The 16,758-nt window shown below is 38.4% G+C and overlaps 1 pseudogene across 1 annotated transcript; it reads right to left on the bottom strand.

Moving 5' to 3' along the window:
* Positions 1-8: 8 nt before the first annotated feature.
* On the bottom strand, positions 9-16,640 carry LOC308622303 (calaxin-like; annotated as a pseudogene). Its single transcript, XR_014017899.1, has 6 exons — positions 15,843-16,640; positions 7,078-7,216; positions 5,968-6,098; positions 5,156-5,388; positions 2,482-2,586; positions 9-68 (listed from the first exon to the last, which is right to left on the bottom strand). The product of XR_014017899.1 is annotated as a calaxin-like (transcript).
* Positions 16,641-16,758: the final 118 nt, after the last annotated feature.

The raw sequence follows: 16,758 nt of genomic DNA, 5'->3' as shown, positions 1-16,758 counted from the left end.
GTAATTCACATTCAAAAACTAGAAGTCAGGATGTGTTGGAATGCCAGGGCTTCACAATCAAGACAATTCTATAAAGCAAAAAAGTTAAACTGTTAGAACAAAGCTAAAAGTAGAAGCTTAAATGCTTTAGTTAACTTCAAAGAGTAATTTACTAAATCTATGGCAGAAACAAATCAGTATTTGTAAATGCTAGACTTTTACCGCTACTTTTAGCACATCCACATTTTTTTTTCCTGGCAGTGGATCACATAATTGGAAATCCAAGTATGTCCAGGCTGTTTCCATTTTTTTTTTTTTTTTTTACTGGTAACAATAACCTGAGGAGGCCCATACCAAATGGTGTCTGTTTTTCTCCCTGTCCTTAAGGGCTTCTTGCCTAATGGGTTGAATTTGAATATAAAGGTTAGGAAGTTCCACCTTCATTTATGACTTACTGATTCAAACTTGCTAGGAAGGCACTTAGTTGTGGATGGTATTAAAAGAAGCTGCAGGCAAGGTGTCTGTCTGGCTCTACCTCCTTGTGAAGTAGTTAGATATATAGTTGACCCTTGAACAACATGGGGTTAGGGTTGCTGACCCTCCACACAGTCAAAAATCCACATACAACTTTACAATCTGCCCTCCATATCTGCTGTTTTGTATCCTCAGATTCAACCAACCATGGATTATGCAGTACTGTAGTATGTATTTATTGAAAAACAAATCCACATACAAGTGGACCCTCACAGTTCGAACCCGTGTTGTTCAAGGGTCAACTATACTTTTTGCTGCACTCTCAGTTAAAAAAATACATTAGTCATCTCAGCATAGAGTTAGAAAAAGCAAGTTGCTCTCTGGATCAGGCTTCTCAGATTTTAAGGTGCTGTGAATCTCCACCTTGTGGTCTTATTAAAATGCAGACTCTGATGGTGGTGGCAGAGGCTGGTGGGTGGCAGAAATTGGGAGTTGTTTAATGGGTATAGAGTTTCAGTTGTGCAAGATGAGTTCTCGAGATTGGTTGCACAATAGCGTGAATGTACTTAACACTACTGAACTGTACACATAAAATTGGTTGAGAAGGTAAATGTTATGAAAGGTGTATTTTACCACAATACAGCAGAAATTAGCACAACATTGTAAATCAACTATACTTCAATTTGAAAAATTTTTTCTCTGATAGCCCTAAAGGGAGGAGCTGCTAAGTGGGTTCTGTGTTCTTGAGTGGATTCCTGATCTGTGACTCTGTGAAGGCCAGCCCTCCTTGTCCCGGCCAGCATACAAAAAATTTGACCATAATGAGAGAAAAAATAAACCTTTCTTATGTCAAGCACTTAAAAAAAAAAAAAAAACTCTGATTCAGCAGGTTTGAGGTGGGGTCCGAGATTCTGCATTTCTCACAAGTTCCTAGGTGATACCATTGCGGCTGGTACACAGACTACACTTTGAGTAGTAAGGCTCTAGATAACTGGCTTACAGATGAACACTTGAGGAGCAGCTGAAGAACCATTGGTGTTCCATCTGATCCTAAGTAGTTACTCCAATCCAGTCCATTATTCTGAACTCTTTCACCCATCAGGTTCCCAGACAAAATTAAAATGTGAGAATAAACGACAATGGGACAAGTTAGATGAGCTGAGATAGCTAAGGACAGCTTAACAGTATGCAAATTCATCCACAAAATCACCATCTAAATTACTGCAGAGAATAAAAAGTTTCTTCCTATATCACATGTTTGCAAAGCACAGTTGGTCAAAGGAAGAATTAAGGAAGGAAATGTTGGGGCTTCCCTGGTGGTGCAATGGTTTAGAGTCGGCCTGCCGATGCAGGGGACGTGGGTTCATACCCCGGTCCGGGAAGATCCCACATGCCGCGGAGCGGCTGGGCCCGTGAGCCATGGTCGCTGAGGCTGCGCTCCGCAACGGGAGAGGCCAACAGCAGTGAGAGGCCCGCATAACGCAAAAAAAAAAAAAAAAAAAAGGAAATGTTAGTGAAATTAATTATCAGGCTGACTCTTCTGGCTCAGAAAACCTTTGTCATATTCATACTCGAAAATCCTTCATGAGCACAAATAAAATACCATAAAGTACTACACGTGTCCAAAATTTTAAACCCTTAATTTATTCTCATTGTTTGACAACAAACAAGAGAAAGAGATCAAGTTTTCTCCTAGCAGTTTATGGTGGGTACTTGCTGAATCCACTCTGTATTTGCTGTTCTATCCATTAAGCAAGCCAATATACCTCGGGTTTTGGGGGGGAAAATATTAACATACAGGAAATTAGGAATTGTGTATGGCTAAGGTGGTTACAAGCTCAAAAAAGGTCTTGAATATAATTAGTCACTACTGTCTTGGCTCCCAAATGTTAGGATGGGGCCGAGATCTTCATGGTTGCCCGAACTTCAGTAGTGTGTTGAAGTCCTGCAGAGGTAAGTGTCTAGCAAGTATTTCTTTTCTGATCCTTTGAAATTTTCCCTCAACCAGTTTGGCTGCTGGCACTGTACCTTTGCTTCTGGTAAACATGGTCCAAACACTTCCAACAAAAGTTTATCTTCTTTCACTGCTTTTTCAAAGTCTGCAAAAGATATCTTGCCATCGCTGTCATAATCCTAGAGAGGAGATAATTTCTTGATAAATGATAGAGTAGTTTTTAATTTTGCATGGAAAATAACTGTCTAGAATAAAAGATTTTACCAAGTCAAACTAAGTTCACACTTCTGTAGGCACTACTTACACAAATCAAAAGGTACTAATTTATGGAGGCCACTTACTTTGTTCCTATTAGTCTAATAGGCATACCTGGTATGAACTGAATGTTTGTCTCTCCCCACCTCCCAAGTTCATGTCTTAAAGCTCTAACCCCTGCAATATGATGACATTTGGAGGTGGGGGACTTCAGGAGGTAAATTAGATTTAGATGAGGTCATGAAGGTAGGGCCCCATCATGTTAGTAGTGTCTTTGTGAGTAGAGAAAGACCAAAGCTCCCTCTCTCTGCCATGTGAGGACACATTGAGGAGGTGGCTGTCAGCAAGGCAGGAAGAGAGCCCTCAGTGAGGAAGTGAATCTGCTGGCACCTTAATCTTGGACATCCCAGTTTCTAGAATTGTGAGAAATAAATTCCAGTTGTTTAAGCCAGCCAGTCTATATTTTGTTACAGCAACCCAAGCAGGCTAAGATACCTGAATTACCTTAGACATATAAAACCCTATCCCTAACGGATGTATACCCTAATTGGGGAAATAAGACAGAAAATTAGAGGAAGCCCATTATAATACTTTTGTGATAAAATAAGTGCCAAAGATTTTTAAGCTTAATTTTTAGCTTTGTTTCTCAAAGGATCTCTTACTTGAGATAAGGATATAATGTAAAAAGTATAAAAGTGAAGTTGCTTAATAAGGAGCAAGGCACTGAGAGAACAGTAACAATTCAAGATGGACTAGGGTCATGAGAAGAAGCTTGCAGATTAGTGTTAGGCCGTTAAGGATGTTTGGGATCTAGATAGGTGGAGAGGTGTCAGGAGGAAATGCAGACAAATGGCCCAACATGGATTATGACTTTTTAAAGCATACGAAATTTAAAGACTTGGATAAGAACAGTTAAAATGTCATTAGTCTTCTCCTTAGTTATTTCAATATGTAATTAAAGAAGGATAAAAACAATTTATACAACCTGTATTCTACATAGTAGAGGAATTTTATAAATCCACAAGATTAAATACCCCTGGGGATATGAAAAGGAAGACTTTACACATACATATAGTGTGTGTATATATATATATACACACATATACATATAAATATGTGTGTGTCTCTTAATGTTATAATGTCCTTCTTACATAGAGTGCAAAAACTAGTGTGTACACTTCACTATATCATTGACAAAGAACATTTTTCTATATATTTGGGTAGTGAGTCTGTCATCTCCTTGGGGTCTACCCATCTGCGCTATCCAAAATAATCCATCTCTCCCTAGAGAGTGACTTCCATGACTTCCATTGCACTGTGTAAGCACTACTACAGTTCATTCATTCATCCCACAAATGACCTTACTCACGTCCTGGGAATATAACAGTGAAGGAGTTCTTGGGGAGTTTGTAATCTAGTTAAATGTTTTAGGACAGGAAGGGAGGGAGGGAGGGAGAGAGAGAGAGGGAGAGAGAGCGGGAGAAAGATAGGAAGGGACGAAGGGGGGGAGAAAAAGAACCAGGTATAAAATTCCAAAGCATCAGATTAATTCTATCTTTTGTTGCATTTCTCCAATATATAGCATTTATGAGTTTGTGACACAGCCCTACTAGAAGTAGTATTTTCCCCAAATTAACATATCTTGGAATGTATATGAAACATTTTTAGGAAGTGGGATTAGAGGAGAAAAAATTCTTGATAGTGTGATGCTATTCAATCATATCGAGCTGCATTATGTCACAACCACTTTCACAAGAATTTACAACCACGAAACTTAACTTTTCATTTCTCAGTGAGACTTTTGTTTAAGAACACTGCAACTATAAGAAACTTAAGTATATATACGTGTTATCCCGTGAAAAATTAGATTGGAGAAAAGTGGGGGAAGGAAAGCACATAATGTTGTAAGGAGAAAAAAAAAATTACATAATGTATGCCAATTATACTTCAATTTTTTAAAAAAGCAAAAAAAATAAGAAAAGAAAAAAAGGAGCCCCCCCACAAAACAGAGAAACAAAAAAGTCATAAATGTCAAATAAAGTTGGTGAGTTTTTAAAATGTTGCTATCTATCATTTTTGAAACGTGTGTTTAGAGATCTTCTTTTGAACATCCCATATCTAAATTCAAGTGGAAGAACAAGAAGGGATAAAAATTTCCTTATATACTCAGAACTCTGCAGTCTTTTCCTAAGTAATTTGACACTTTAAGCAATTTGCACCCTTGAAAACTGCTACTTAAAATTGTTCCTATTCTCTTTCCAGGGTTTCACACCCCAAATCCTGGCACAGGAGGTGTAAAACACAGAAAATATACGTCACATCAACGGTAAGGGTGAGGTGAGGCCAGAGCTGTTCCTACAAAATTGTGAACTGGAGGATCTTTGTCTTTGGAATCCCTGGTCCTTTTCTGTAGGAAACTCCCTTTATAACCCTCCTTCCTTTGGGCTTTCACTGTCTCAGCCTTCTTCCCTCTCTTTATACATCTACACTTACTCTAACACTAGAGTATTGATGTCTGAGGGTTGTGTGTTTTATCTTGTTTTGTGTCAATCCCTCACATTTTCTCTGATGGAAAGACAAGGAATAGCCCCACTGTGAACTATATGCTGCCCCATATTCAAGGCCATTTCCTGCTGAGCCCAGAGGCAGCTCCAGAAACCTCAGCCTTGCCAGCTGATCAGAGTTGGCGCATGTCCTGAACTTCAGCTGCTGTCCTTTGCCTGGGCCTTAAGCCGAAGAGCCATCCTGGTGACACTGGGGTATTACAGAACTAGTGAAGGAAGTGTTTGGAGACTCCAGATCTAGGGACTCTCCTATAAAATAGGCCACCCATTTCATCTGTTTTTTTTTGTTTTTTTAACTCTCATGAACTATTTTTGCAAGGGCGATATAGAGAACAATGAATTTATATTTAAAAAAAATATTTAGGAACTTCGCTGGTGGCGCAATGGTTGAGGGTCCGCCTGCCAATGCAGGGGACACGGGTTCGAGCTCTGGTCCGGGAGGATCCCACATGCCGCGGAGCAACTAAGTCCATGCACCACAATTACTGAGCCTGCGCTCTAGAGCCCACCAGCCACAACTACTGAGCCCGTGTGTCACAACTGAAGCCCACATGACTAGAGCCCATGTCCCGCAACAAAGAGAGACCACCGCAATGAGAAACCCGCGTACAACAGTGAAGAGTGGCCCCCGCTCGGCACAACTAGAGAAAGCCCGTGAGCAGCAACGAAGACCCAACGCAGCCAAAAATAAATAAATAAATATAAGGATGAACTAAATTCAAAATTGACAATATATATTACTATAAGTTAATAATAACATAGAAATCTTAAACTTCAGCTTTTCTTCAAAAGTCCCTCGAAGAAACACTGATAATCCTTTAACACACTCTTTCACATTTATGTAGTTATGTCTTTGTCAAATGCAAAAAATACTGAAGGAAAAAGAACGTGTAAGTGTATTGTAATTTATAGCTATTTTATAATTCAAGAGTATTATGAAGAGATTAAAAAAATCTTCCCTCCTAAAAGGAGGGGAAAAAAAGTTTTTGACACAATCTTTCTTGAAAGAGTCAAAATTACTGGAAATGTATTTCCAACGGATTTTTATAGAAAGAAGCCATTCTCCTCCATGGTCAATTATGAGCTTCACTTGTGATGTTTTGTACAGTTACTATCAGCAAAAAAAGACCAACAGTAGAGATAATCAATGTGATAATTTTTATTCTAAAAAGAGTGGCAAAATCCTGTTCTAAAGAATTTGGATAATACCTAAAGATAAATTACCAAAATAACACATTATTTTTTAAATTACCAGTGAAATCTTACAATTATGCTATAAAATATTATTGACTCTTTTGGGGGTGACGGATATATTAATTATTTTCATTATGGCTATGGTTTCAATGGTGTATACATTAATCAAGACATATCAAATTAAACACTAAAAATCTGTTAGTGAAACTGACTGGATCACATTAAATTTCCTATTCTGAAAATAAAATTGTTTCTTTTTTTCAATATAATGAGTAATTCTCATTTTTTTTGTGAAGAAGTAAATAATTTACATGTCTACACAGCATATGACTCCAAAGACAACTGAAACCACAAGCTTATCTTTTTAAAAAAACCCAATACTGCTAGCTTATTTAGGTCATTACTGGTTCTTTCTCAAAGTGGTATAGCTATGAAATATGAAATTCTGGGTGAGTTTATATTAAAAACCATCCTCTCCATCAAATCAAATTTACTGTTTTACATTGGTAGCACTATCAGAATTGTCTTTCTAATTTTGGTATTAAAAAATGCAAAGTCTTTGGTGAAAACTTGCCATGTATTAACATATATATATAAATAAATATATACATATTTGCCATCTCAGCTTGGCCTATTTCAGTCTCCATGACTTCTTACCCCTATTCATTAGCATACCATCGGTCATTCCAAATATGCTGTGTTATGATCTAGTCCAGTGTTATCAAGTCTTACAACAGGTCTTTCCACCAAGCTGTGAAAAATTCTTATGAGACACTCTACTTCACTTTTTTTTTTACTGCAAAATGAAAATACAAATAAATACAACTTAGATTTAACCATTGAGTTCTCCAACCCAATTAAATATATTTTACTAAGCAGCTATTTTGTTCCTATGATTCTAGATGCTCCAGTGATTTTAAAAAGTGTGACAGGGACTTCCTTGGTGGCGCAGTGGTTAAGAATCCACCTGCCTATGCAGGGGACACGGGTTCGATCCCTGCTCTGGAAAAGATCCCACATGTCACGGAGCAACTAAGCCATGCGCCACAACTACTGAGCCCGTGTGCCACAACTACTGAAGCCCGCGCACCTAGAGCTCGTGCTCCACAACTAGAGAAGCCACTGCAATGAGAAGCCCGCGCACCGCAATGGAGTAGCCCCTGCTCACCACAGCTAGAGAAAGCCTGCACAGCAATTAAGACCCAACACAGCCAAAAAAAAAAAAAAAAGTATGACATGGACTTGCTACTTAAGAGCTCACACAATCAAGACAGGCTTTACTCAGAACTCTCATAAGACAGTATATAAATAATAAATTATGTGGTATAACACTCACCACTATAGACATATAAAGAGGAATCAGTATGGGAAAGAAGTGTTGTGCTTTTTTCATGGGAGTAGGCTTCGAAATGGGCCTTGAAGAATGCATAGTATTTATACAGGAAGGAATGTATTGAAGGTGGTAAAGAAGTGGAGACTTCCAGGAAGAGGAATAACATGAGTAAAGGCAAGAGGAAGAATTGGGGTTGAGGTAGAACATGTTTTATTGGGAGCACAGCAAGTTGGGAAGAAGTGAAAAGCAAGATTGAAGAGGACAGGTTGATGGTAGAGGGCCTTGAATACCTAGTCAGAGGAGTAACATTTATTTTACTGGAGCAGGGTTTCTCATGGTGTCATCTTTGGACCCTCTGCGTCAAAATCATCCCCCCTCATGGCTTGTTAAATACTTGTTAAATATGCAGATTATCAGGCCTTGCCCCAGACCTTCTAAATCAGAATTAGGGGTTAGCTTTGAAACAAGAGCTCAGCTGATTCTTCTATGCCCTAAGTGCTGAGGAGTGGTTTAAGAAACACATCTGGTGAAGTTGTATTGAAGGGGAAAACTGGAAGCATAGAAGCCAGGCTTGGAGTGATAGGGCTTTGGCTAGGGAGGTGGAAATGAAGTCAGAAAGCAGGTAGGGAGCCTGAGATGCTGCTTAAGCAGCACACAGTGATTCTAATGCAGTCAGGACTGAAAACTAAGGGATTAGGTTTTGTGGCTTGGCTAGACTTAAGTATCTGGGTTCCACTTCCATTTCTTATCCTATATAGCTGATTTAGGACAATTCAGCTTGTTTATGCCTCAAGTCCTCACCTATAAAATTTGGGTATTATCCTAGATGATCTCTGAGATTCCTTCAGGTTCTGAAAGTCTGATTCTATGAGTTAAAGATTATTTGAGAGAACTAAAAGAGTTAGGAGGGAAAGCTGGTTACTATTACTATTTTTTCTCTTCCTTTTCCTCCCTCCCTTTTTTTTTTTGGCAGGGGGGAGGTGGGGGCAAAGACATATTTTTAGATTTTTTCTTTGAGATGATTTCAAGTTACCCATCCGAAACCAATGAAAACCCCTAGCAAATATGCAGTTTACATTAGGGTTTCTAATGTGGTCAGAGAATTACTTGACTCTTAGGGTAATGGTTGATAAATCTAAGAAAAAGCGATTACAAAGGTACCTAGTAATATTATTTTATGAACTGAATTAGATTCTCAGGCATCACACATAGCTCCAAATTTGACATAAAGGTCATTTTTATCCATGGAATAAGCATTTATTAAGGGCCTGCCATGAACCAGGCAATGAACACACCATGGTTCCTGCCCTCAAAGTTATTACACTTTGGTCAAGAGATAAAGTGCAATGAAGTATCACAAACACTAGGCTTGATGGTGCTTGGTAGTGACCCAAAGAAAGGCATCATCAACAGGGGGGAGGCGATAAGAGATTAAGAAGGGGCTCCAGGAAGAGGTGTCACTTGAGCTAAAGCCATCAAAGGAGTAAGCATTTACTAGAGGAGGCAGCTTGAAGGCAGGGAGGCATGTTCGGAGAGCCACAAAGTTTGGTGTGGCTAGGTGGCAGAACTGTTTGACTTTATGAGGGGCTTACTGAAAAATTTTGGCTGGCAAGTTAACAGGATCAGATTTGCATTTAAGGAAGATCACTTTGGCAGTAGATTCTTGAAACTACCTTACGAATGGTGAATCCAGATGTGACAGGTTGTATTTTCCCAAAGACGATTTTAACAATCTATCCCATCTCATATGCTCTTCTTACGATAGACTTTTGATACCCCTCCTTTAGAAAGATGGGGTTTGTGTCTCCTTCACTTGAAACTAGGATTTTTGACCATTTTAACCAAGAGTATGGTGGAAATAAAGCAATGTGACTTTTCAAGACTTGGTCATAGAAGGGGGTGCTCTGAGGACAAAAATTTGGAAAGTGTTTTTTTCTTTTATGGAATATGAAGAAAAAAGAACCTCAGGTGTGGACACACTGTATGGAGTGCATAGTATATTAATGCTTTCCTGAAACTAGTCCTGCTCAACTCTGATGGAGAATCAACATCTGAGTGCAACAGCATTGTGAAAATGGATCCCCGAAAAAAGCGAGGTTTCAGAGTCAGCAGCTGCTCTGGGTCAAATACTGACAAGTCATCGAACAAAACAATCAATTTTAGACACAATCTGCAGAAGCTAGTAAATTTTTCTGAGTTTTATCCATACAGCTCACATTCCTTACACATGTGGTCAAGGAACCACTGTAAATGATACTTGAGAAATTGTGGGTAATGAGCATGGTGTTGATATGTTAGAGATTGGCCCGTGTTATTTATTAAACTTTTTAGCTTGGAATAATTTTAATTTACTTAAGAGATGCAATAGTAGGGTTCTTCGCTGTTTCACCCTGTTAACATCTTATGTTAACACCATAACCATGGTGCATTTGTCAAAACTAAAACACTAACGTTGGCACGTTATTATTAACTAAATTACAGATTTTACCAGTTTTTCCACTAAAGTCCTTTTTTTTGTTCTAGGATCCTATCCAGGATCCATTTGGTTGTCATGTCTCCACCAACCTGTGAGATTTCAGTCTTAATCCTTTTTATGACCTTGACATTTTTTATTTTGCGTAAGTTCCTCAATTTAGGTTTGCTTAACGTTTTCCTCATGATTAGACTGTGTTTTGGGGTACAATACTACAAGTGCTGTTCTTGTCATGTATCAGGAGATACACGGTATTATCAATAACATGACCTATCACTGCTGATAACCTCGATCACTCGGTTAAGTGAGTCTACAGGTTTCTCCACTGAATCTATTGATACTACTTTCCCTTTCCATCATCTATTCTTTAGAAGCCAGTCTCTCAAGGTAAAGGGAATTAAGCTCCACTTCTTAGGAAGGGAGTATTTATACTATTAATTTATTCTAAGGAAGAGTTGTCTCTTTTCCAATTTATTCAATTATTTCAGTATGCAGTCACATATATTTATTTTAGACCAATACTGTGCTACTAATTTTGCTGCCCAAATTGTTTCAGCTTTGGCCATTGGGAGTTTTCAAGTTGACTCCTCTTTCACATACCCTCATCCTTTTGCTTTTGCAACACTGCGTTGCTTTCTGGCACTACTTGCCAGGCTCATCTTGTATTATTCCTGTGTGAGATAACAGGAAAAAAAAATAGGTCTCTGCCCTTGGTTCCTGGCACAGAGCTCCTAAATCCCTTAGCCATTTCCTTGTTGATAGCAATGTCTTTTGTTCTAATGAGGTGACTGTTGGTTGTTCCTGGATGGGAGCTGGTCACCAGAAAAACCAAGCTATGTTCAAAAGCTTGGAACTTTTAGTCCTGCCCCCACCCCTTCTCCAGAGGGGGGCTGGAAATTGAGTTAATGATCTATTATGCCTATGTGATAAAGCCTCCATAAAAATCCCCAAAGAATGGGGTTCGGGGAGCTTCTGGGTTGGTAACCACACAAAGGTGCCTGGAGAGAGCCTGGAAACTACACCCCTTACCACATACCTTGCCCTATGCATTTCTTCCATCTGGCTGTTCCCAATTATATCCTTTTAAAATAAATTGGTAATCTAGAGAGTAAACTGCTTTCCTGAGTTCCGTAAGCTGCTCCAGCAAACTAACTGAACACAAGGAGGGGGTCGTGGGAACCTCTGATTGATAGCCAGTTGGTCAGAAGCACAGGCAACAACCTGGACTTGTGATTGGCATCTGGTGAGGAGCAGTCCTGTAGGACTGAACACTTAACCTGTAGAATCTGACTCCCTCCAGGTAGTGTCAGAATTGAGTTAAACTGTAGGGACACCCAGCTAATGTCACAGAGAACTGTTTGCTGGGAGAAACCTCCACACAGTTGGAGAACTGTGAGTACGGTAGTAGTGTTAAAGAAAAGATGCAAGAGGGAAGGGATGTGGGAACAGATGTATATGTATGACTGATTCGCTTTGTTATAAAGCAGAAACTAAAAAAAAAAAAAAGACTTAACATAAAGCTACAGTAATCAAGACAGTGTGGTACTGGTTAAAGAATAGACAAATAGATCTATAGAACATAATAGAAAGCACAGAAATAGCCCCACATAAATAGAGTCAACTGGTTTTTGACAAAAAAGCAAAGTCAATACGATAGAACAATGTTAGTTTTTTTTAGCAAATAATGTTGGAACAACTGGACATCAACGTGTAAAAAAGTGAATTTGGGTACAGACCTTACACCTTTCACAAAAATTAACTCAAAATGGATCACAGACCTAAATGTAATATGTTAAACTACAAAACTCCTGGAAGATAACATAGGAGAAACCCTAGATGATCTTGGGTATGGTGATGCCTTTTTGGATACAATACGAAAAGCACAATACATGAACAAAAGAATTGATAAGCTGGACTTCATTAAAATTTAAAATACCTTCCCTGAAAAAGATACAGTCATGAGAATGAGAAGACAAGCCGAAGTTTGGGAGAAAATATTCACAAAAGATACAACTGATAAAGTGCTGTTATGCAAAATATATGAAGAACTTTTACAACTCAACAATAAGGAAGAAACAACTCAATTTAAAAATGATCTATGGTGGGATAGGGAGGGTGGGAGGGAGGGAGACGCAAGAGGGAAGAGATATGGGAACACATGTATATGTATAATTGATTCACTTTGTTATAAAGCAGAAACTAACACACCATTGTAAAGCAATTATACTCCAATAAAGATGTTAAAAAAAAAAAGAAAAGCAGGAGTAGTGTAGGTTTCTCCTTTATGCTCTGTTCAGCTATTTTTTCAAGGAAATCTGGTTCTTTTATTAGAGTTTGGTATTTAGAAACCAAGGTCTAGTCACTGGGTATGCTAATCACTATTGGGGTGCTAATATTTCTAAGCCTGTTTAGTAGACATAGCTAGAAAATATGTACGTACAGTAACCTACATATGCACACATCATGGCCCATGTTAGGTCTCACAAATACAGAAAAAGCCAAATACTGGACTTGTGGGCCCTTAGGTGGTCCTGGGCTGAGTCCTAAAGGAGATGATCAGTTGTATTAAAAACTCATGAGCGCTCAGAAAAGACAGGCTCATGAATTCACAAGGTCAAATCATACATTTAACTATTTCCTCCACTTGATAAGAATGGATCAGAGAAATGCAGTTCACAAAATACTTGGGATTTTAGCAAAATCTCTTATTCTTATGTTAATATCTATTCAGTAACCAGTAGTGCCTAGTACAGTGGAAGGCTCTCGATACATGTTTGCTAAATAAATGATAAGCAATCATCTGTAAACTGGAGAAGTTAAGGAATACGCTGGATGAGAGTCAAGCTCCAGAGTAACCTTGAGATGCCAAAATGATCAGCTGAATCAAACCACATGAAATTATTAGGAATAATTTAAAAATTCTTCGCTTATCTTTAAAAAAGTTCGTTAATGTACGTAAGTATAAAAATGACTATCTGTGTGAAAAAGACTGGGTCAATTCCCAACTCACCATCAATCAAACTGGGACTGACATTTGGCTGACAGAACTGAAGTTTCAAGTGAAGAAGACAATTCTGATCAGGACCCTCAAACCCCAGTGTCTAAGAACACACAGAGCTAACAATCTGGACGCCTGGCCCCACTTCCAGAGATTTTTTTTTTACTATACTAAGGGTGGTACTCCGGGATCTACAACTTCAGTATAAACCTTTAGGTGATTCTGATGGTGGAGATACTCCTACCATACTACAAATAAGAGGTACGTGGCCAGTGTCAACTACAGAATTTGTGGGCCCAATGCAGAATGAAAATGCAGGCCCCTTATTTAAAAAATTAATTTTAAGTCAGTGTTAGCAGAGCATTAAACTAAGCATGGGGCCCTATGAGAACACATAGGTTACACACACCATGAAGCCATGTACTATACCCTGAGGTAATTATCTGCCTCTCCCACCAGATTAGGGCTATTATTTGGAAAAGGAAATAGATCTATTTGCATGACTCCAGAGCAGCATTGTCTAACAGAACTTTCTGAGATGATGGAAATATTCTCTATCTGTGCTGTCCAATTTGGTAGCCACAATCCACATGTGGCTGCTAAGCCCTGAAAAATGGCTTGTGTGACCAAAACTGGATTTTAAGTTCTACCTAATTTTAATTTACATTTGAATAGTCAAATGTAGCTACTGGACTGAGGATAAACTGGCTGAGGATCTGAGAGGAGAGCATGCAATGGTAGTGGCTTGGACTGAAAGAGGCCATGTGGCACGTGAGGGACTAACAAGAAGCTCTAAAGCAAAGCCCAGGAAAAATCACTTCAACTTTCTGCCACATAGAACAATTATTAGAACTTTGTACACCAAGAGAAATAAAGACAGTCCTTTCTTGAGAAGGTCAAGGCAGCACTAGCTTTTTAGTCCTTCCCTCTCCTACCCATTAATAACCAAATTCTAGTCATGAGAGGACCAGTGTCTATCCTGGTCTCAACTGGAAGGACTCAAGAACTAAACTGATTTGAACAAATTTTAACTGCCCCCTTACTGTGGGAAAACACTGTACAGAAAGACCATGAGGGACTATAATGCTGATCAGTAGGATTAATTTGAAAAATAAACACTGAGTGCAGACTCTGCATCAGACTAGCTTGGCCTCAACAAGAAAAGTCCACTGTTAGCTTTACAAAACAATCTAAGACGAGGTTTCCTCACCTGAAAACATGGATAACATCCCCTACCTCACTGGGTTTGTTCTGAGAATAAAGATGATGAACATAAACCATTTTGCACTGTCTTGACAATGAAGACCTCAATAAACATCAGCTGTTAGAAATCTAGTAATCTGGCTATACTGGTGAATAGCTATGTTTCAGTATTTAGGGCCTGAACTTTCAACAATAACTTAAGAATCAGTTAAGTGTCAAAAACTTTGGAAAAAGAAAGGAATGCAACTTATTCCTTTTTTCAAACAGCTATAAGTTATCTTCTTTGTAGAAGACTATAAGGGATATGGGTCTGATCAAGTATTACATACTCACATCTACAGACGACTTCAGAAACTTTCAAATAACAAATAACGGTATTAAACACACATATGGGTAGCAGACACTGCTAAAAATAATTTCATTAGGATGGGGAGAGGAGTCGTATTTTTAAAGCATGCAAAATTTCCTTTTGAATGTTATAAAACTCAGGCTGTTAAGAAAGTAGCACATGACAGCAGGCATTTCTTACTATATTCAATATTGGCTAAATCTGCCGGATGGATTTTAAAGGGTAGTATAACAGCAGGATGGGAAAACAGGGCCCAGAAGTGCTTGAGGAGCTTAGATCATTTAAAATCCAACTGAGAAAAGAAAAAACTGAATTATGTCCACAGTGAGATTCTCAGACAAGGTGGTGACTATCCTGCTAAGGTCACACAATGGAAAATGGAAGCACCCAATAATGAGGCTGTAAAGCTGGCTGAAATAAAAGTAATTTCCTTAAAGTATAAAAACAAATTCTTAGAATTATCAGTCAGGATTGCTTGTGGCCAGGCTTGAGAAACAAAAATTCACAAGATTACTTTTTAAGGTCTGGGAGGGCAAGGAATCCTAAAAAAAATGTTAAATTAGCTTAGTTTTAATAAACACTTGCCATGTGCAAAAGCACCATGATATTTCTTCAACATTTGAAGTATCTTATGTATCTCTATCAATACTGTGAAGTACAGCAATCAACTGCCTCTATGGCTTTTGTGCCAGAGAACTCAGGGAAGTTGTCAAAGTACACCTTTATACTTTGAAATCTCTGGTTAAATTTCAGACCATTAATATAAAATCAGTACTTGGTTGGCTGATAATCCTTTAGCATTTGTCATGTAAATTCTCAAGCTAGTCTTCCCACGTATGCAATATATTTTAGGACACCCGATGATTAAAATATTTTCAGTGTAAGTGCAGGGATAATCATTCACTTGCTAACTATTTTTTTTTAATGGCCAAAACATTAGATAGAAAATAGAGCAACGCTACTTCTGAGGTTACAAAGCACTTGTTAAGGTCCAACTAGTATGTCTACCAATGTTTCTATTTGATTGAATGATATGTTCAGGCAGTGTTGGATATTTGGTCAGTACTTACAGCTCTTGACAGTATTACTGATGGATTCCACCAGTTTCTTCAGAACCTTCTGGTCCATGTCAAGTGTGGCTTCAACACAATGCAGACTTCTCAGATAGCCTAGTTCCAAGCCTGGGCGTCCTGGGTTGCCAGTGATTCCACAGTGCACCACTCCATACCCAGCACAGAACGTGACCATGGCAACATTCCAGCAACCAAACACAGAAGGTTCTCAAGTAATTGGAAAAATATGCAACAATGATTGTTACCACTCAGTATAAATGCAGTGATTTCATTAATGATGTGATCTGAAATATTACAGCAATTCCAACATTTATCTCTTCTCTGGGGCTAAACACCATTTAAAGTGGTATTTGATATTATTGCCACTTATATTTCTTGAGCACAAATCCTAGAGTTGAAAATGTTTACGGATGAACACATAACTAAGTAAGACTATAAAGACCTGATTCTTTAAGTAGAAATAAAATAACTTCCCAGGCTACAAAGAGCTCCTTCAAAGGTTATAACCTCCTTTGAAAACTCTAACCAAGCACCTTCTCATAATAAGCGAACAGAGGCCTCAATCTGGGAGCTTCTAGAGAAACATAAAACCCCTCACTTTTACCCCTCCAACTTATCTGACTGACTGGTTAGGAAAGCATGGTATGATTATGCCAAAGCTGGGCAAGATGGCAACTGTTCTCATGTCCATTGTCAAATCCTGGTATAAAGAACAAACATCTTCTTGTGTACGTCTGCTGGACTTCACTGTGGCAAGGCAAAAAAAAAAGTACTAAAATGATTTTTAGAATTTAGGACACTGTTTTCTTACTAAATTTTAAATAACACATAAAAACAAATTTTAAAGTAAGGCAAATACAACTGGGAAAAAAAACAAAACAAAGTTTCCCCAAATGTTTAAGGAAATAC

Source organism: Mesoplodon bidens (genome assembly GCF_964165515.1).
Source record: "Mesoplodon bidens genome assembly, chromosome: 9".
NCBI lineage: Eukaryota > Metazoa > Chordata > Mammalia > Artiodactyla > Ziphiidae > Mesoplodon > Mesoplodon bidens.
The sequence above is the reverse complement of the archived record's forward strand: the minus strand, read 5'-3'. Positions and strand labels throughout refer to the sequence as shown.